The sequence below is a fragment of the Phymastichus coffea genome, unplaced genomic scaffold (assembly GCF_024137745.1).
Source record: "Phymastichus coffea isolate CEN01 unplaced genomic scaffold, Cenicafe_Pcof_1.1 PCOF00001, whole genome shotgun sequence".
In the NCBI taxonomy this organism is placed as follows: domain Eukaryota; kingdom Metazoa; phylum Arthropoda; class Insecta; order Hymenoptera; family Eulophidae; genus Phymastichus; species Phymastichus coffea.
The window spans coordinates 16,067,265-16,088,871 of record NW_026706812.1 but is presented as its reverse complement, the minus strand read 5'-3'; the positions used below and the strand labels follow the sequence as shown (position 1 = coordinate 16,088,871).

The 21,607-nt window shown below is 47.3% G+C and overlaps 1 pseudogene; it reads left to right on the top strand.

Moving 5' to 3' along the window:
• LOC131667386 (uncharacterized) overlaps positions 1-19,849 on the top strand; it is a 168,625-nt pseudogene extending 148,776 nt beyond the window's left edge.
• The last annotated feature ends 1,758 nt before the right edge of the window (positions 19,850-21,607 follow it).

The window sequence follows — 21,607 nt, the reverse complement described above, 5'->3', positions numbered from 1 at the left end:
ATCGTCCGCGCAGTTCAAGTCGCCGTTTCCGAGTCGGGACTCCGCGCCAAATCTCTACGAGTACCAGCGGCGAAATCGCATCGCGATCCTCCCACACTCGGCGAACTCGCCTCCGTGGTGAGTGGTCGCGCATTCACTGGCAGGATCTGACCCTACGGCTCCGCCATTGCAACTTCGTTATTAAATCCGCGTCTCACCGAACAGCTTTACCATATTAACGCAGGGATCCGGTGTATGCTCCGCGTTTCTCGCCCTTGCATCAGCAGCCGCGGTGGCAGCAGCGATAGCGGCACTTCGACCCGGCGGACAGACAACGCTGTCCGGTATCGTCGGCCTCACCGCAATTCGTGTATCCGTGACGACCTCTCCCTCGGTCCCCACGTCGGGCAGAAGTTCGGCGACTTCGCCCTCACTTCGCCTCGGCATATCTTCGTTCGCGGTTTCCCTATCGTCTATCGACACGATCTCTGGCCGAGCTGTCTCTCCTGATTCCTGCGCCACACCCTCTAGCGTATGCATCGCTGTGTCATCTGTAATAAAAATTACATATATGATTAGCAAATAATTCATTAATCGCGTAACTGTTATCCCGTGTCACCACCCACAGTAACATCAACCTCTGGCTGCCTGCACTCGCATTTCGCAAATACCTCTTAAGTTCAGACACGTGAGCCATTGGCACCTGCTTCTTATTATCCGTCGTTAGAATGTAAACTTCTGGTGAAACTACACGCAAAATCTTATACGGGCCAATGAACCTCAGATCCAACTTGGCATTTCTACACGCGCTCGCGCTTGATAACGTATGTGTTTTGTTCGTGACCTTTTATGGGCGACACAAAGAAGCCTAGTTCACTCGTTTTGAATTTTTTATTTGTTAAACTTTTAATTTGTTGACATTTTTTAGATTGGTTAGGAGAGTGAATAACTTAACCACCTTTTTAAGGAAAAAGCCTATAACGGCACAAAAACCCTTTTATTAATTAACACTTACACAGAGAATTTTATGTGAAGGAAATTGAATAGAGTATAGAAAAAAGGGGAGAGAGTAACTGACGCCGCGGGAGAACAATGGCCGCGCGCACGCAAGGAACCCACGTGTTGCACAACACACAACCGGCTGAATTTATTCGAAACACATTCGCGCGTTCACATACAGTTTTCTTTACAACGATGAGATACAATAATAAGTACGATAAATGATGAGATAACGATATGATAATGTGTAGAATATACATTCCTGTTCCGTTGAACAGAGGAGGTTCGCGAGGGAGCTCCGCACTGACAAGATGTCGTCGACGACTGCCGGGCAAGCCGAAAGAGGAGAGCTTTCTCTCCACGATTGCCGCGCCAGCATCGTCAAGTGCTGCCACCGCGTGAGATTCAGGGGCTCTAGCCCTTACAAACTGTTACGACTTAACAGTATGCGCCCGTCTCAAAACCAAGTCCCCAACCGAAAATTCCGCTTCACGCCGTTTCTTATCATAGTGTTTCTTTTGTCGGGTCTGCGCTTTCTCAATATGCTTGATAACTTGGTCGTGTAGCGCGTTAAGCCTCGCCATTCGCTCGCTCCAATCTTTAATTGACGAGCGGATAATCGGCGCTCGCGCTTCTACTTCGCTGACTCTTCGCTTGCTGCGGCTCATGCCCGAAGTTTAGAAACGCCGGTGAGACTTTCGTACTCGTCTGAATCGTCGTATTCATTGCTTGTCTAAACTCGTGTAAGTATTTGTTCCAATTTCTGTGGTTCTGATCCACGAAAATCGCCACCATCAGCTTTAGCCTCTTGATCGCTCGTTCGGCGAAGTTCGCCTGCTGATGGTATGGCGGACAGAGTGCTTGTTTGATTTTGTACTCGTCTAACATTGCTCGAAATTCGTTTCCACAAAAATTCTTTCCATTATCCGTGACTAAGTAACTTGGGATCCTCCATCTGAATAAAATAAGATCCTCGAGAGGTTGCGCACGAGCTTTTCCCGTAGCCGACACGAGAGGCTTAAACTCTACATATTTCCTAAATAAATCCTGAAATACGACTAAGTATTTAAACCTATTCTTACTTCTTGGCATCTCGATTACATCCGCCGCTACCACTAGCCATGGTCTCTCGACTACACGTTTGCTCATTAATCCCATCGGTAGCTTCTGTTCAATCTTGTACTTCAGGCATTCTTCACACGATCGTATAAACTCCGTGATATCGTGATACATCCCATGCCAGGAGTACTCCGTCGCAACTCTATCATACGTTTTGTCCCTACCGAAATGTCCTGCCGATGGCTCGCAGTGCGCGTCTCACATCATCCGAGCTCTATGTTCTAACGGTACCAAGAGCCAACATTGTTCGCGATTTGTGACGGGATCGAGTAATCTATCAGACGAGAATCTATACAGCATTCCGTCCTCCACTCACCAACTCCGAAATTTATCCGGTCTCGGAAGCACATCTTTAATGCGCTGTAAATAGTCTGGGTCCGTAATGGTTACGAATGATGCTACCTCCTCGTCGTCTTCATACGCGCGCGATAACGCGTCCGGCGTATGATGCAGGCGACCTTTTCTGTACACGATCTCAAAATCATATTGCTGAAGCTCAAGAATCCATCTCGCGAGTCTACATGCGGGCTCTTTCTTATTCCGCAGCCACGTGAGCGCTGTGTGATCAGTAACCACCACGAAATGCGTCCCCTCAACGTACGGGCGGAATTTCTTAATACCCATTATCGCTGCCGCGCATTCCAGCTCTGATACCGAGTAATTTCGCTCATGCGTGTTGAGCATCGTGCTCGCGTAAGAGCTCGAAACCGACCGCGTCCTTCTGCATCAAACACGCTCCCAGCGCATATGATGACGCGTCGCAATGGATATAAAACGTTTTCGCAAAGTTGGGTTTCACCAGCACCGGCGCTTCCGTTAGCGCCTTCTTAAGCTTTTCAAATGCTTCGGCCTGCTCCGGTCCCCAATGCCAGCGCTCGCTTTTGCGCGTGAGCTTTGTTAGCGGCACCTTCATTTCGCTCTCATGCTCAATAAGTCGCGCATACCATCCGCACATGCCGAGAAGCGTCGTAGTTGCTTAACATTTCTGGGCTGAGGAAACTCAACTACCTCGTTGGATCCGGTCTGCGTCAGGTCGCAGCCTCTGGCTATCCAGATGGTATCCCAAAAATGTCACCTCCGACCATCCGAATCCGCATTTCCCTATGTTTACCTCGAGTCCCGCATTAACCAATTTTTCCAATTCCCGCTCAAGCCACACCAGATGATCACTAAAAGTCTCAGTCATGACTCTCACGTCATCGAGATACTTAAACACGAACAGCTCGAATTTCAGACCAAACAGCGCATCCATCAGACGCATGAATGTTGCCGGCGCGTTGATCAACCCAAAGATCATATAATTGCATTCGAACAGGCCCATCGCTGGAACCGCGAATGCCGTATACTTCTTACTTTCCTCGCTCAACGGTACCTGTAGATATGCGTTTTTTAGATCGATCTTCGAGATAAACCGCGCTCCACACAGACGATCCAGGATCGCGTCAATGCTCGGCATCGGATATGCGTCTGCTTTTGTCGCCTTATTCACCGGTCTCAGATCGATACACATTCGATTCGTGCCATCCTGCTTCTTCACGATCACTGGCGCGCTGTTCCAATCGCTTGTCGACCTGCGAATTAACCCGGATTCCAACCATCTTTTCGTTTCGCGACGCATAAAATCTATCATCTGCGGCGAATATCGCCTCAAAGGGGTTTTCACCGGTCGCGCACTCTGTACGTCTATTTTATGCCGAATCAAATGCGTGCATGCCGGCGATTTCTCGGGTCTACCCGTCGTACCAATTGCTCTATCAACTCGCGCTGCGAAGGTCGCAGTTCGGAAAGTCCAGCGACCTCGGCCCTGACGCGAGCACGCGTGAATCCCGAGTCGCTCAGAAATTCCACTCTCCCGCGTTTCAACTCCGCAAACGAGTGCCAAGGGCCATTCCTTATGTGCCAACGCCCTTCCGCATGCTCCGTGCCGATACCGAATCCTTCGTTGATGTCCATCCCGACTATCATATCATACTGCATCGGCGCGTCCACGACTCGCGTTACTACTTCGCGCACTACTCCGTTAATTTCTACTCTAAGGCGAAGTCTCACGACGATTTTCGATTTTGCTCTAGCGAAACCGAACAACACCACATCAGACGGCTCAATGTGGTCCCAAAACTCTCGGCGTACGCGCGATCCTACAATGGTCAACATCGCTCCCGAATCGTAAAGCACACTATACGGTCTCCCTGCGATGTGCACTACCAAAAGCGCGCGGTTTTCCACTGCGTCCGTCCTCGGTTCGCCTATACACATGCGTAGGCATAAGCGTGAGACTTCCTCGCCATCTCCAATATGCGCGTTTCCCACCGATTCCTCACGCATCGGCTCGCGCCTTGGTCCGCTTATCGCTCCTAGCAAAGACGCTCTCACCACAATCTTGCCGCTCAGCACCATGAATTCGCTCGACGAGGTGACGGATTGCGACGACGTCTCGTCTACACCGCCAGAGTCGTACCTCTTGTCTCGTGTAGTGCTGCCCCGGTCTCGCGGCTTGAGCCTGCTCTTGGGCCTGTAGTATGCGCTTCGCACCTTCCCCTGGACTGCTCAAAGACCGCGTGGTTTCCACGGTTTCACCCGAGTCTCGAATACCGCTGTCCGGTACTGGCGCTCCCGTCGAATCTTTCCCGATCGACCCGCACCCATCCGCCGGACACCCTTGGATATTCCCTCGGTTTGCTTTCAGCGTTTGCACATCCTGTCTCTCGTTCTCACGCTCCGAATCGGCCTCACGCAACCTCAGCCACCGCTCGTTAAATCCAATCCAATCGAAATTTTTCTTTAAATTCCCCGTTTCGCGTTCTGTGTGCTCGCGATATGTTGGAGCACTTGGCCGCGCGCCGCTCGCCCTTGTGCCTCCCAGCTGCTCTGATCGTCGCGTTTTAATCAGTCTGCGGTGCTCCGCGAGTCCGCTCTCAAACAGTCTATTGAACGCGATCTCACCCGGATGAACTGCCCTGTCATGCGACGTTACGCGGGGCCCGTCGGGTGCCCGGAACCCGCGTTGGAGTTTCCCATCGCCCTGATCCATCCCCGGCATTCTGGACATATTTCAAGGGTTCCACTGTCCGCGCCGCAACCCTGGCACTTTCGCGAGACCTGCGCACCCAGCGTACACTTGTTTGCTTAGTGGCCAAGTTGCTGCCATTTATAGTAGCGCACTGGGCCTTTACCTTCGCCGCGTCTTGCAGCTTGGTTAGCACCCGCGCTACCGTTTGCGTCAGCGGTTGTTGACATACCCGCACTTCCTTGCGGAATCCGTGCATCTTGCGGGCTCGCGCACTCAGTTTTACGGTGCCCGCGCCCCCCACATTTATAGCATACACCCCGGAACGCTGCACGGCTAGCTACGTTACTCGCTGCCGGAACCTCCGGATGACGTCTCGCTGCGAGTCCGCAGTAACTGCGACAACGCAGCCACTACATCCATCGGCAACATCTCCGGTGAACCCGCCGAGTCTTGTTACAGCGGGCTTTCCTTGCTCGCGCTTCGGTTGTCGCTTTCAAACATCGACGCTAGCTTCGTCGTCTTGCCGCGCTGGCCCTTCCCACTCGCTGACTAGACAGACGCGACAGACTCTCTTACCGAGAGGCTCGCGTTTCTGATGCCCGGTTTCGTAGTTTTGTTCGCCGCGTTTCCTCCGTACGCAACCTCCGGCATCAACGAATCTTGCGCCGTTGGAGACGGTCGATATAAATCATCGATGTCGCGCTGACGTTCGAATCTTTCTCCCCACGCGCGCAGCTCTACCAATGTTTTGACCTTTTTCGACCTGATAAATTTCCGCATCGTCGGATACAAATTTACTTTAATTAGTTCGAGCTGTCGCCGCTCCGAAAGTCCCGGCTCTAGCCTACCCGCGATATAAAGGAAAGCCGTAAGGTACTGACCCAGCGGCTCGTCCTCGTCTTGAGTACGGCGGCGCAGCGCGTCCTACACGTCCTAGACGTTCTCGCGCGAGCGTCGCGGGCACAATTGTCGTCGGAACTCATCCTTAAATTCGCGCAGCGTTTGCCAACTTGAACGGTTTGTCTCACACCGAAGCATCATTTCCGAACTTGTCAATACGGTCATCAATGCCGACAACATTTCCGCGTCGCGAAACCTATAAAAAGATTGCACGTCGTACAGTCGTTTGAGAAATTGTTCCGCCGTCAGCTTGCCCTTTCTAATAAATACTACCCACCAGTTTTTTAACGCTGACACCGCGTCTGCCGGTCGATCATCGATATATCGAGCTTTTGGCTTTCCTACGCAACCGTCGTCTTCGAAGTCATGCCTCCACGCCTCATCATCCTCGAGCGCTAAGTCATAGCTCGCTTCGTCGGACTCTGACTGCTCTGACTCCTCCTGTTCATCTTTATACTGGCGCATTCTCATCACGGCATTCCCCATTGGTGCTGGGCGCTCAATCTCGCACGCCCAGGCGGCCAACTGCGTCGATACGCGTTTCGCCATGGGCCTCGCGTTGAGTGTTCCACACGCCGGTGTACTAGTGTCTCTAGAGCCGCGCGTCCTCTTATATTCCGGTGCGTTATTCGCCTCGCCCTGGCCTTCGGTGTTTCGCGCTCCGGGCACCGGCAATGCTTCTCGCATCGGCCAAATTAAGCTGACCCCGCGCCGCCATATTAACGGCTCCTGCCCATGAAAACTAGTCGGTCGCTGCCCTTTGCGCACCTACACCGCCTCGGTTTGTCCGTCGACAAGGCCCTCCGGCCGCGCGAGGCTCCCCGGCGCCGACCGGTTCAGTGCCGACCTCACATTTGTCCTCCGCAGCTCCTCGTTCGCGGTCACACCGTCGGTTACGCGAATCCGCGTTTCCGACGGCCCTTCACCCGTCGTCCGCCACGCAATCACCGCTGCGCGCACCGCTGCCTCCCATGCTTCCAATAACGCACCATCCCGTGCCGCTGACAAGGCTGTCACGTCAACGGTAATCGGGATTTCGACCGCCACGAAGTCCTCTGCTTTTACCGGGGGCGCTGATTCATGGCGCGCGCTAAAAAAAATACGCGAAATGCCCTATCCTGCACGGTTGCTGTTGTTCCCTTTGTCGCTAGGCCCCGGGCCGACATCCATGTTAACACGTCATTTAGACGTGTCTCTTGCACGCGGTCCCATAGTTCCTTTATCTCCGGCGTTCTCATAACTCGTCGCCTAAAGGTTTCCGGTCGCGCGCGCGACTCTCTTGGCTTCGACCGTTTCAGCGACCTTGCTAGAGGCATCATCTTACACGCCTAATCCAGCGTAAACAAACAAACCCGCTGAGAATTTTCTCTGCGACTCGCAACAGTTATCCACGCGCACACTAAATCTCTTGGCAGCGGTGACTTTGGTGCGAACACGCAACACAAAATCATAATCGCCGCTCGTTAGTTCGTTTGGCTCACGTAAACTTAAATTCAAGCAGCCAGAAGCAATGATACAAATCTCACACTCAAATCACATATCCACAACACAAATCATGCAATTGGACAAAACACCAGGCTCGCCTCGTAGCTCCGAACTCCAGGATCAATTTCAAATTACTAGCGCTAATAGCGGAATGTAAATAAAGCTACTCCCGCTGTTGCCCTTCTCGAAACGTTCGAACTCTGGCGTAACTCGAGCCTAGCGTGTTGACGACATAACGACAAAGGAATTTCACTTTTAAATACAATCCTAGACTCTCTCAGCATCTCACCGGTACTTACCCGCAGCTCAGCGAACTCACCGAAAACATACAGGTCAACCAAAGTACCGCACCGCCTCTGTCACAAAGAAAACGCAATTTCGATTAATTGCTCTCGCGATCACCTTCGCCTCCCGTCACACAAAGCGATGCAGAAGATTCTCCCGCCGACAGAACACAAGGGATGTCATGCAAAGCGGGGGGAGAAATATTCTCAAAGACACAGCCAAGTGCACCACTACTATACCGTGCGATTTATTGAAGGGTCCTATTCCGGTGAAGGAAGCCGGCGCTGACTTCCACAGGCGCGAATCTACCGCGATAACGGGAAAAATGAATGGAAGAAATCGAAGTGAATACAGAAAGGCGATCCCTTTATTTACACCATTGAAAATTACATCTACAGATTCTTACAAAATCACGATGGTGAACGCGCTCGCTCAATCCACGAAACGCGACAGTAGGCGGCAAATAGGAGCGTAGTCGCTCAACTATCATATGCGACGAGTCTATAATATTTTAGGAGCGCATTCGCTCAACTAACAATCGCGTCAATTCAATTCGCGGCGTTGCGCCGGGCGAGAGCTGGCACGTGATAGAGAGATCGCGGAACAATAGTAAAAACGAACCCACCGGGTAGCTCCTCCCGCGGCTCGCTGGTGGAGAGGCGGCGTCGACGATATCGCAGTTCCGCTGGCAGTGGTGATCGTTAGACCACCGGCGGCGGCTGGTTAGCAGCTGGCGGCTGGGATCGGCTCCTTGATCGTCTAATCGTGATCGCTGTGGGGCTACTCAAACAGCAGCCGGAGATTCGCCACACAAAGACTCTCTCGCTCGTCCTGGGCTTGCTCCCCGTCGGCGCGCCGTCCAAGCTCACTTCCCGCTGTGACCTCAATAGCGTACGGTACTCCTCAACTGCCCACAATACTCCTCTCCGTTCTCCTCATTCTCGCGGCGCGAGCCGCGTTTTCCGCGTTCTAGCTTCTTCCTCTTCCTCTCTTGCTCTCTCTCACGCTCTTCGCGCTCTCGCTCTTTCTCGCGCCGTCTTCTCCGCCGGCCGCGCTCTCCCCTCTCCAGGCCCTGCAACGACACGAGCACGTGAATGCTATGTCAACCATAGCCACGCTCGGCTGCTACATCCGTGCGAGGAGAGTGCCGCGGACAGGGCTAACGAACGTCGCTATCAGCCCTGTCACAGATGAACCACAACCTTCTTGATGAATAGAGGGGATACTAGCAGTTAACTTTATTTTCATTTACTCCATGGTTGGTCTATACTTTTCAATTGACGTGCGCTCCACCCATTCCTATTAGATCGACTTTCAAACCAGCATTTTCGATTTTTTCTATGGCTAACTAATAGCTTATTCAAAATGTCTTTTGTGGTTTTACTGACAGTAAAAACTATAATTGGCTGAAAAAATGAGTTTGGGTATGACTAAAAACGCTTTGGAAAAAAGCTACTTTTCCGAATCACTTGAAAAATTATTTACCTGGGCCCACCCCCTGAAAAAAGGGACCAATATAGGAAATACAGAACATGATCGGCTTATACATCCTTCAAATTATCAGGTGTGTCTTTAGATCCATAGTCAGTAAATCCTTGAATTTTCTAATTTTTGTCAAGTGCAACAGCTTTGCTCAAGGAAATTTCATCAGCTAGTAAGATAGAATAAAAGGCAAAACGTTTGGACTGTACACAAAGATGTTTTAAAAAGAAAGTAGAAATGTAAAACTGTTTTCAAAACTCACCATGTTTTTCATGACTCTCTGAGTAACTAGCTTTCATTTTAAGACTTCCAAAAACTGCATCCTGGAATCCGTACGCTGTATCCATGGATCCAGTATAAGCAATGAGAGTTTTGGGAGTTGTAACAAATACTGAGGGTGTATATATTCGCATAAAACAACTTAAATGGTTAATTACTTATAACTTGTAACATTTTCAATATATTTTAAATCATAATAGGAATGAACACGTTAAATATTTAGAAAGTAAAGCTCGCTGGATCATTTATTTACAACTTTAGCAAAAGTTGCGACGGGGGAGAGGGAGGGGAAAAAATAAATGAATGGTAGACACAATTCTTTTTCCGATCCCGCACTGCCGCCAGCGGCGCAGTCAGCCGATGATGTGTGTGCAGCTTTTATTTAATTGATTGAGTTGGACGCCAGCTACCGTGTCCTCGCGTTAGGAGGGCAGGTAGCGCTGCAATCATCGGCTGTCGGGGGCTCTGGTCCCTGTGATTGTCGGGTGGTTTCCCCGTTGTCTCCTTCCTCCGACTGAAGTCGTCGTCGTCGTATGCCGATTTTGCGCGGCTATCACCTATGAAAGAGAGAGGAGAGTGGGAGCGCGAAATCCTATATACGGGTTCGTTCGAGACCTAGAATACCGAACGAAAGAGAGAAGGGACAACGGGTGGTTTTTATCCTTTCAGGCCACCCACTGCTGCAGCTCGTTCGGCTAGTCAGGTGTGGTTCTGGGCACGATGGCTCTTGACTCAGAAGCGGGTATATCAAGCGGGACGTCACAGGGGCGCCTCGACTAACGGATTAGTAGCCGGGAGGGGGGGCGGTTCTCCCCGTTCCTTAGTTGACTAGTGGCGTGGTTCGCGCGATCGCGTGGTTATCTGACGGAATTGGCGATTAAGTCATTCGCGTACACTTGCTAATCCCGGGACCGGTCGTGAAAGCTACGGGGGACAAGGTAATCAAGTGGGTACAATTAATAATAAAACCAATTTTAATACGACTCAAATTTATTAGGCCAACATTCCCCAGGTCAGCCCAGTAGTCAATCTCTCGCGATGGTCAGCCTGATCTCGGTTAATAGGGACACGAATGGCGTACCACGACGCAACGTCGACTTGGGCGGATGATAGCTGGGGCGAACAGTTTCGCGGATTTCGAACGCAGTTACGTAATGTTGAGTTATCTACTTCGCGGCGAAAATTCCAGCTCGTTCGAGGTAAACACACGCAAGAGTTCGGTCGGTCGCGCGAAGGTTAGTCACTACTCGACCGATGTTGTTAGCACCTCACAGCAATAATCACGTAACGAAAACAAGGGCTAGTGATGTGTGCACGGAAAACTTGTCGGTCGGACGAAGGTCGGACGCGACTCGCGCAATGTAATCAACCGGCTTCACAAAGGAATCTATCAGCACGCGTATGAATTCCTCGCCTGCGCGAAGGTCATGCTTTGCTTCGTCAAATATCAACTTGCGGGGGAAAATCGCTTCAAAGAAAACTGTAACAAGTACGCACGCGAACGTTTCGCTTTCCACGCGACAACGGGGAAAACTCGTTTGTCAATCGATAGATCGGTAGGGCTAAGCGACTAATTTACGGTACATAGACGTGCGCGCTGCGAGAATTTGTCTTTCGGACATCGGACAGTATAACGGCGCAACAAAGAAAAACGCTCGGAAGGTCAACGACGAAAATACGCATAATAGCGAAACTTTTAGGAGCGCGAAGGTCATACGACACTCCCGTTATCGTGGACGTTCAACAATCACGCGATGAGTTCGTCTCTCGGACAATGGACAGTACGACGGCGCAACAAGGGAAATGTGTCCGGAAGGTTGACGACGAAAACATGTGCAATAGCGAACCTTATGGACGCGCGAAGGTCATGCGACACTCCCGTAACGCGGGCGTTCAGCAATCGCGCGATGATTTCGGCTTTCGGACAATGAACAGTACGACGGCGCAACAAGAAAAATGTCCGGAAGGTCAACGACAAGAGTATGCGCGAAAACGGCATCATCGGACGCGCAAGGGTCGTGCAACACTCCCGTAACGCGGACGTTCGGCAATCACGCGATAATTAAAAGAAGGGAAGCATACTTACTCCAGCACTTTCTCAAGGTGATCGCGGTCGCGGCCACCGCCGCTAAAGCTGCTGTAGCTACCGCTACTGTTACCGTCGTTGATGCTGCCGTTGTTGCTGTTGCTGCTGTTGCTGTTGCTAATGCTAATGCTAATGCTCTGCTGGGCTGTTGCTACTAATGCTAATGCTCTTCTAGTGCTCTGCTAGTGCTCTGATAATGCTCACTAATGCTCTGATAATGCTCACTAATGCTCACTTTTACTCGCGGCACTCGCGTAGAAATTCCCTGGTTGGCTCCAGGGCTCAGCGGCGCACTGGTCGGCACCAGAGTTCAGCGGGTACTGCTCGGCACCAGGGTTGAACGGGTACTGGCGTGCCATTTTTCGACGACGCGCCGCTTCTCTTAACTTACTTTCCCTTAGCAGTTAAATGATTGGTTAGCCTGTTGCTAAGCCGGGTATCAGCGCCGTCTATATCGGTATTTTCCGCGCGCGTAATTTATTCATTGGTCATGCCTTGGCGCCTAATTTATTCATTGGTCGTGCGTTGGCGCCTAATTTCCCTACTGGCTACGAAAATAGCGTCGGTTTTATTCTATTAATCTACTACCCCTAAGCCGATAACGATTGGCTAATCAGTTAGCATCGTTTGCCTATCCTTGTTTATCTATTGCTCGTTGGCCTTGCCGATTCCCCTCACTCGCGTCCGATCGGTCTCGTATCGGCGGTCTCGCTTGCTATCGCGCGCTCTGTTGCCCCTACTCTAGTCTAGCCAAGTCTGCCTCAGTTAACGGGGACTTGCGATCAGCTGATCACGGCTGGAAACTTTAAGGGTTCCAGTTTCCCGAGGGAGAGTCGGATCGGGTTGTGAGTGCGCGAGGGGTTGTACGCGGGCGTAAGGGTCGTGCGCATTGGTCAGGGAGACTTCGGGGGACCATAGGTCGCGAGATCTGGACATGCGTGGGCGGGTGCATGTGGCCGTAGCTGTTCGGTCGCATTTTCTAGCCGGAGTGGGGCTAGCACAGGTAGTGTATTTTTTCTTGTGATGACGCATCATCACATAGCCCCCCCCACTAATCCGGTGCATTCATATGCACCGTGATTCGTCGGTCACCGCGGGTCCACCGGTGATCTGCTTCTAACTGGTTCTCGGCTACCTGAAAAGATATTTAGGGAATGTCGGATTAAGGTGAAATGAATTGGACTTTATCAAATGGTCTGATTATCGTTGTTTATTATACGTCTAGTTGCTGTTAGAGTCATCACTGTTGGAGCGTCGGTAGTGACGTTTTACTCGTTCGAGTCGGCGTCATTCTGCTGCTGCTAGGGATTCCACTGCCTCTCTTAAGCGTTCCAGTTCTTTGAGGCGGTTGTTTACCTCCTCCTCTTCTTGGTCGTGGTGGCTTCTGGATCTGCTGTGGTCGCGGCGGTTGTATGGGCGTCCTTCCCTGGGTGTCCGGGGGATGGCGCCCGTTTCTGGGCCGGGGAGGTTTCTACCTGACGCCATAACCTCCTGGTAAGTCGGAGGAGGCGTCTGCATCTCGTGTGAGGAAAGTTTTAGTCCCCAGCTCGGTTGGAATACATTCCTATCTTGTCTTGTGGTGGTGGTCGATCCTGTTCCAGTCGGCGATACGGGGATTTTCATCCTCTCTTGCTGGTCCCAGTACTCAGCTGAGCATCGGGGGCAGACTTGAATCGTGGTGCCTCTCCTGCCGCAGTTGCCGCAGTATTCTGAGGTTTCTGATGGTCTAGGGCAGGTTCGGAAGGTATATCCCGGTAACCAACAGTTAAAGCAACTGCGGGCCGGGGGGTCCACTGTTGGATCGGTTGGTATGGATCGCAGATTTCCAAATCCGGCTCCGGTGTCCCTCGGTCTGTTTTCCTTGTTGATCCATGTACGAGGAGGCTGGGGACGGATGGGGGGTCCTGACTCGTCATCTGAGGTCGGTTCTGAATTCACGGTGCTCTCCAGACCTTTACACTGCAGGTGTCGTCGGGGATTATACCTCCTTCGACGACCGTTTTCCCCTCTGACCATTATTTGGTCTAATGCTGTTTCCTCCGGTGGCGTCCAGACGGTTTCTATGGGGAGCCATCCTGGGTGAGGTTGGCTCCTCGGTGTTGGTCAGTCCGTCTCTCCCTCTGTCCCCATTATCTCGTCCAGGGTCTCGTCGGCCGTAATAATCAGGCCAGAGCCGCCCGAACTGGACGATCTGCTAGCTCTCCTCGAAGGGTTTAGTTGTATATCATCCACGGCTTTCCCTCCCTGCTCCAGCAGTCCAGCCAGCTTAATGATCTTTTGATCATTCTCGGTGATATCGTGCGGTGGGATTAAGATGTTCACTCTCTTGGCGGTGACTGTGACTCGGTCTTGAATTTTTGCGGGGATTGTCGGTAATCCTCCTTCCAGCCTGGCCTTTTCCCTTAGTATCTCCTCTTCGATTTCCAGTATGTAAGAAGAGATGCTGCAGGTTGGGGAAGCTGTGGATTCTCGGCAGATGGTCTTGATCTCGACCTGGGCTGGTCGTTGGTTTAGTGGTGTGGTCGAAGCAGGGGTGGGTCGGAACTCCGCTTCCGGCTGGCGTCGGAGGGAGGTCTTGGCCCTCGTTCTAAATTTGGGTGGCATAGTTGAGTCTGTAAATCGAAAGGTCTTAATTTTCGGTTGAAAGGGAGGGGTTAGTTAGTCGAGGTCAGCAACCAGCATCAATCGTGCGATGTTAGTCTGGTTAAGTCAATAGTTTGTTACGCGACCTGTATCTCCCTCCCCCCCCCATTTTCTAAACTAGAGAGGCTTGTCCTTTCTAGTTCTCGACTCAGCGTGGTATTCGGGGCGTGATCTTATCTTGCTTAGTTCCTACGGTCCTAGTTACGCGTTGGTCATTCGATAGATAATTTAATATTGATCGGGTTTTCCTACTTTATAGGGTTTCAACTGCGTGACGTGGGCTTTCCCTATTTCTTTGCCAGATGTGTTTTCGATGACGTACACATTATCTGATAGCTGTTTCTTTATCCGAAATGGTCCCTCAAATTTCCCTGCTAGTTTTGCCGAGAATTGGTTGGTCGCACTGGATAAATGATGAGCTTTCTTCCATACTGGGTCCCCTACTTTATACCATGTCTACCTCCGACCTTTATTATAGCGGTCGGCTATTCGGTTGTAAGCTTGGTCCAGTCGGTCTTGAATCGTCTCGCGAAGGTCGTCCAGTTTCCTCAGTCGGTTCACCCATTCATTCGGATCTGACGCCACTTTATTTTCGGTGGACTCTACCTTCCGGCGTAAGCTTTTGGGAGGTTTCGGTTGCCGTCCGAAGTTTAGGAAGGCTGGCGACGTTCGCGTGGTCGATTGCACTGCCGTGTTTATCACGTAGCGGAATTCATTCAAATGCTGGTCCCAATCCTTATGATTGTCGTTGATAAAAGTCGCGATCATGGTTTTTAATGTGCGGTTTGTGCGTTCGACTGGATTAGCTTGCGGATGGTATGGCACTGTGGTAACGTGTTTGATACCGTACTCTTGCAGCATGGTATCCACGTATTTGTTGGCGTATTCCTTGCCGTTGTCGGTCAATAGGTAGTCCGGTGTCTCCCACCGAAGTAATATTAACTCTTCGAAGGCTCGGGCGATACTTTTGCCATTAGCTGCTCGTACCGGCTTCAACTCTATCCAGCGAGTGAATAGGTCCTGGAACACTAGGAGGTACTTGTTCTGAGTTTTGCTCCTGGGAAATTCCATAGTATCTACTGCGACTATGGCCCATGGTCGGTCAATATTCCGCCGGCCCATTAGACCCTGGGGTCCTAATTGACTGGCTTTATACTTCTGACACTTCTCGCAACGAGTTACGTAGTTGTACACGTTTGAATACATCCCTTTCCAGTAATAGTGTTAAGCAATTCTCAGATAGGTCTTCTCAACTCCTAGATGTCCGGTCGTTGTCAAGCAATGGCTATCATACATTATCTGCTGTCTGTATTCGTCAGGTACCACGAGCTCCTACACAAGCTATACACGTAGCTATAATCATGTAGCTGTTGTTAAATGTTTTCCATAAATTACTAATTAAATCTTTAACTAATGGTTTTGTTTCTGAAGTATATGTATCTACATTGAAAATGCCATGTTTTTTTAAAAAATATTCCAGATAATAACATTGTTTTATTGTCATACAATATATGATTCCAGATTTATTTTTAAAAATTGATTGTAATAATAACAAGGTAAATTGTAACCGTATACTGTCCTTGTTGGAATTATCAAGTGCATCCAATTTACCTTCAATTTGTTTAATTTCTATTTCGGGCTTATTAAAAAAATTTTGAATATTTATTTCTTTTATAACTGTTTTGATATCTGTAATTTCTTGTATATTAAAAATAAGTAATTTTAAGTTTAATCTATTACTTAAATTTATTATTTGATCACATTGTCCATCGTTTAAATTTTGTAGTATGATTTCTTTATCTTCAGGATATAGAGTCACTGAATATACAGTTGCAGGAATATTAATTTTGAGTTCTTTGTAAAACATACTAAAAATGTTGGCGCATGCTTTACGAAAAGTATTGCCCCACTTAACACATGTGTGTACTTCATCGACTATCAATCTACGTAAATAATTGTTTGAATATAAGTTTTGCAAAAAATCTTCTATTAATTTTTGATTCTGCAGTCTGGTCCGAATAGGGCATCAGCTAGTCGTTGAAACGTAGCTGGTGCGTTTACTAGCCCGAATGGCATCACTACAAACTCCCACAACACCTCACCAGGGCTTGCGAAGGCAGTGTATTGACAGCTATCCTCTTCTACTGCAATCTGGAAGTATGCTTGTCATAAGTCTATCTTACTAATGTATCGGCCCATTAGGCCCTGGGGTCCTAATTGACTGGCTTTGGACTCGATATTGGACCTAAGTCGGTCCAATATCGAGTCCATGTTCGGGAGCGGATACGCGTCTTTGCGGGTCACCTTGTTCAGATCTCGATAGTCGATACAGAACTTCCAGGTCCCATCCGACTTTTGGATCATTACAGGCGCGCTCCTCCAAGCACTCTTGGACGGTCTTATGATTCCCAAATCGTACATGCTCTTAATTTCTTCTCAAACAATCTTCTGCACTGCTGGTGAGATTTTACGCAATCCTTGCCTAACTGGTTTAGAGTCTCCTACGTTGATCAGATGTCTTACTATAGGCGTGCGTCCTAACTGGTCAGTTTCAGGCGGGAGCAGCCTCTCTATTACTTCATTTAGTTTTGCGGTCTGGGCGGTCGTCATTTCGATCAGTCTCGCACATTCCGCAGAGAAGGTTATAACATCGTGGGGTTTACGAGGCCTCAAATAGTGCCATCGCCCCCCACGTACTCTCTATTTCTTGTCCTTGAACAGTAACACCATGTCCCATTCAGTCAAGAAATCTAATCCAAGGATGATGGGTGGTCCGGTCAGGTTAGTCATCGCTTTGAAGTTAAACCTTGTCGTATGCCCATCACGGCTCACTTGGAGTGGTAGCTCTCCTTCGGTTCTCTCGATTACCCCGGTCACTCCTTGTACCTCACTAAAACGCGGTATTAGTCGGTCTCGGTACTGGGCTGTAATCGTGGGTCCAATGATAGATACTAATGCACCTGAGTCTATCAGGGCGTCGTATACTATCTTGCCGATTGCGATAGGGATGAATAGACGGTTGTCGCAAAGTGCGCTCTTAACCGGGAGGGTCCCTGGCTTATTTGTAACCCCATTCTGGTCAGTTCTGGACTCGTCTGGTCGATCGGTTAATCCAGCGTCGAATGACGTAGTATTTCCTGAGCAGTCGGCCGGCCCGCATAGCTGGGTATCCTCCTCTCCTTGAGGGTTCGCGTGTGACTCCGAGTTATTTCTGCTGTCCTCGGAATCAGCGAAGGTCACCGTCTTAGTCTTTACCTTGGTGCCAGTCTCTGTCCCGCCTGGCTCCCAAGGTCCTATCGGTCTCATTGGCGTCCGTCTCCCTGAGTTGTCGTAGCTTTCCTCAGGGCCAACGGCCGTTGCGCTCTGCTGCTCCATATTCCTGAGGTCTGCATCCATCTAGCCTGACTCCCAGGAATTTGCTTCATTGCTCCTTGCCTCTGGCTCTGAGTTATTTGTGCTGTCCTCAGAGTCGGGTGGGTTCTCTCGCTTCCGCTTCACTCTCCTGGGGCCTACATCCATCTGGCCTGACTCCCAGGGGTACTTGTTTGCACTGTTCATCACTCCCGGCTCTGAGTTATTTAGGCTGTCCTTAGAGTCGGGTGGGCTCTTTTGCTTCTGCTTCGCTGTCCTGGGGCCTACTTTCATCTGACCTGACTCCCAGGAGTTTCTTTCACCGCACTTCCCCCTGGGGCCTACTCTCATCTGGCCTGTCTCCCAGGGGTACTTGTTTTCGCTGCTTGCTCGCTCTCTTATGGGTCGGTCGCTGGAAACCTGGTCATTGTTGGGCTTAGGGTCCGATTTTTTCACGGCCCGGCCAACTGAGTCCAAACTCTCCAGCTGTCTTTTACTCAGGGGTGGGTACGTTGCGTTTTCCACCCTTGAGTCGATCGGGATGTACTTGGTGGGAAGTTGCAGGATGAGAGTGTCCGGTGTTTCGAGCGTCCGCAATAGCCTGCTTAGAGGCTCGTCGTCCGTCCAGAGAGATCGGTCGATGGGCATGTCTGACTCCTCAGAGCTCGTCTGCAGGGTCAAGTGAGGCATAAGAGTTGAACTTCTATAAGCATTTATTATCATTGGCATCAACTATGACACACATTAAGCATACGGTGTTTGCATATACGTACATAACATCATACATTAAATTAGTCCGCTTGATAATAATTTTACGTTTACGTTTCTTCAATGAACTATGGCTACTAAAAAAATTTTTTCGAAATTAAATGAGGCGATTCAATATTTGAACCGTTTATCGAGCTCTGAACAACAGATAACTATTATTGTAAGCAATGAGTTTGCAGTCAGTGGATCAAGAAATTTCTGGGTGATCAATCGAGAGAGATTTATTGAAGAATACATGACAATGAATCAACGACATTTCTATGAGGTTTCTATAAATAATAATGTAAATTATAATTGCGTAATACACAAATATCTTAAAAACTAATATTGTTTGTAGGTTATACAAAATACTGCAACATTTTATTTTGATATCGAATATGATAAAAGTCAATGCAGTGAATATGTGTGTGATGAGTATACTCAAGAATTTATTTTTTTCGTCAAACAATTAATAGGTGAAATTATTAAAAATACCGATATCTCAAATTCATTGTCTTTCTCTCGATGCCAGCGATAAAACCAAATTCTCTAGGCATATAATATTACAAATCATCGTAAATATAGATAATGAAATTCTTCCATTGGTATTCGATGCAGTGACTGATTTTCAAAAATTATTTTACAAATTCTTACAAGATATATTGATATCTAACAATGATGTCATTCCACGAATTATTGGAGCAAATGAATATTCTAAGAACGTTGATATTATACAAAATCTTTTGACAAAATTGCCACAGTTAAGGCCAGTACGAGGTAAATATTATGTGTTAATTTCAAAATAATGCTTGCAAATATTGTTAGTATTCGTATGCAGACTACAACATTGAATGTATACTTATTTTAGTCTGAGACTATTGTTCAAATATATTACATCTTTGCGTCAACGTTTTTGTTTTCAGACTACAATAACTTTGCTCCTATACAAATAGTGGATTTTGGTGTTTATAACAAGAATCAAAACTTTCGATTGCTTGGTAGTTCCAAATTCAACTTAAATAGAATATTGAAGTTGCATAAACAAGGAAGTGACATGAAATTTCTTGAAATGACCGATGATCAACTTTTACGAAATTCTTTCGTAACACAATTTCATAAAGATAATGTATTACTATTCACGAAAAGCTTGTTAAAAAATGAGTATAAAGCTCTGATACAACAAAAAAAGGTAGAACCCACAAAGCAAATGTTGGCACATTGTTCAACTATTAATGTAAAGACAAATTTACATGCGATTTTGTTTGAATACGGAATGTCTATCACAAATATAAGTGTTTTGTTAGCAAAAATTGAATGTTATTTCAAAGAATATTCGATCGATAGTCATATAACTTGTTTTAAGAAATTCAACAACATTGTGATTGTCGGTAGTAACTGTACATATTGTATTGTAGAAAACAAACGTAATCATAAAAATACTATATATTTTATCATTAGACTCGATGTACTACAATTGGAATTAAGATGCCATAATTGTCACGGTAAAAAATTTCTTATCAATGGACACGAACAGACAAAGTAAAATGTAATTTTTGTGTCTAATCAATAAAATTATTCAACATAAAAACAAGAAATTTATTGTAAATTCTTTTACAAAAATGAAATATTCATTCACAAAAAAGAAAAAAAGACGCAGACTATTATATCATAAACGAACAAAAATGACACTCAGACGGTTACATAATACATTTACATTACTTTTTCTGAGACTATAATAATATAGTTTCATATAAACTAGACTACATACATAATACATGCTATTCATCATGATCTACTGGCTCTTTTTTAACAATATTTACAAATATTGGTTCTGAATGTTTGAAAGGCACGCTTTCAAAAATGGCTGGGTTTGGTACGTAGTTATCATTAAATTCGACTATCACTGGGTTGTCATTGAAAGAAATAATTTTTTCAACGAGATATTTTATTTCTCGTTGTTCGTACTCAGTTGATGGAATCTTAAAAGCTTTTTTACCATGATTGCTGAAAATTGAATTACATTATTGTATGTAATACGAGTATAATGATATTTTAATTATCGTATTCTGCTACTTACTAACAAAAACGGCACATAATGTACGCATGATATATTGTCGCAGAATATTTCGGAATGCTGTCATAGAATTCTTTGAGATACTTAGCTTTCGCTGTCGTGTGAGATGAAATAGATATAAAATTGTTGACTCTCTCGTCTTTAATGTCAACATAATCACAGGTCAATAAACCTAAAAATCGAGTTGCTCCAAATTTTGTGATCTTCTTTATATTCATTTTCGTTATGACGTTCATTGCTTTGCAAAACGACATATAATAAACTAGTGTTATAATAATATTAACTGTAAGTCCAAATAATCGATTTATTCGATATAACGGACTCAGTCGATAAGCTACGTAATATTTATGAAATAGTCTCAGAAATAACAATAACATATATGAAACTATTACAATGAAGTCTTCAATATACTATATTATATATTTCATATATTTCATTGACATAAATAGTGACTGTACTTACGATATTTCGAATACATATGTAAATATCCTTGGTGACAACAATAATGGGTTTTGTGAACACAACGGTAATTCTGGCGCCATTTTCTTTTTCACATATCTCATGAATTGCATCATTGCTCGATAACTTGCGCCATTAGCGTATCGATTGCCAATTTGCTGACACATACTGATAGCAAAAGACATGCTAAATAACTGGTTATCTGTTTTACTTTTTATTTCTTCCCAAATTTGTTTAAGAAAAGACAAATTCGTTTCTAATGTTAATAGTGTGAGTTCGTGTGTTTGTGGAGATGATTTTGCTCGTTTAGCAGGTGACGCCATGATTGCTATTAAATTCTGTATTATACAAAGTCTGTGCGCCCACTATCAATAATAGCTTATCATTTCATCAATTTTTTGTTATATATGCAACTGTTTCTCGCGCCCTCTAGTTGACCAGTCCAATCTTTTAAAAATACACTTACACCCACCACAACTCCCAGCAAGGCGATTTCTGTCTAGTGCGAGGCCTGTGCGTGTCTAAGTTGCCCCCGTCCCACCCAAAATGGCTAACCCTACTAGCAACCATCTCTATACATGAAACTGTTTCTCGCGCCCTCTAGTTCACCAGTCCAATCTTTTAAAAATACACTTACAAGTGGTCTGAGACCCGTCCATTAAAAACTCTAAAATAGTGGTCTGAGACCTAAATAAAAGAATATTTCGAT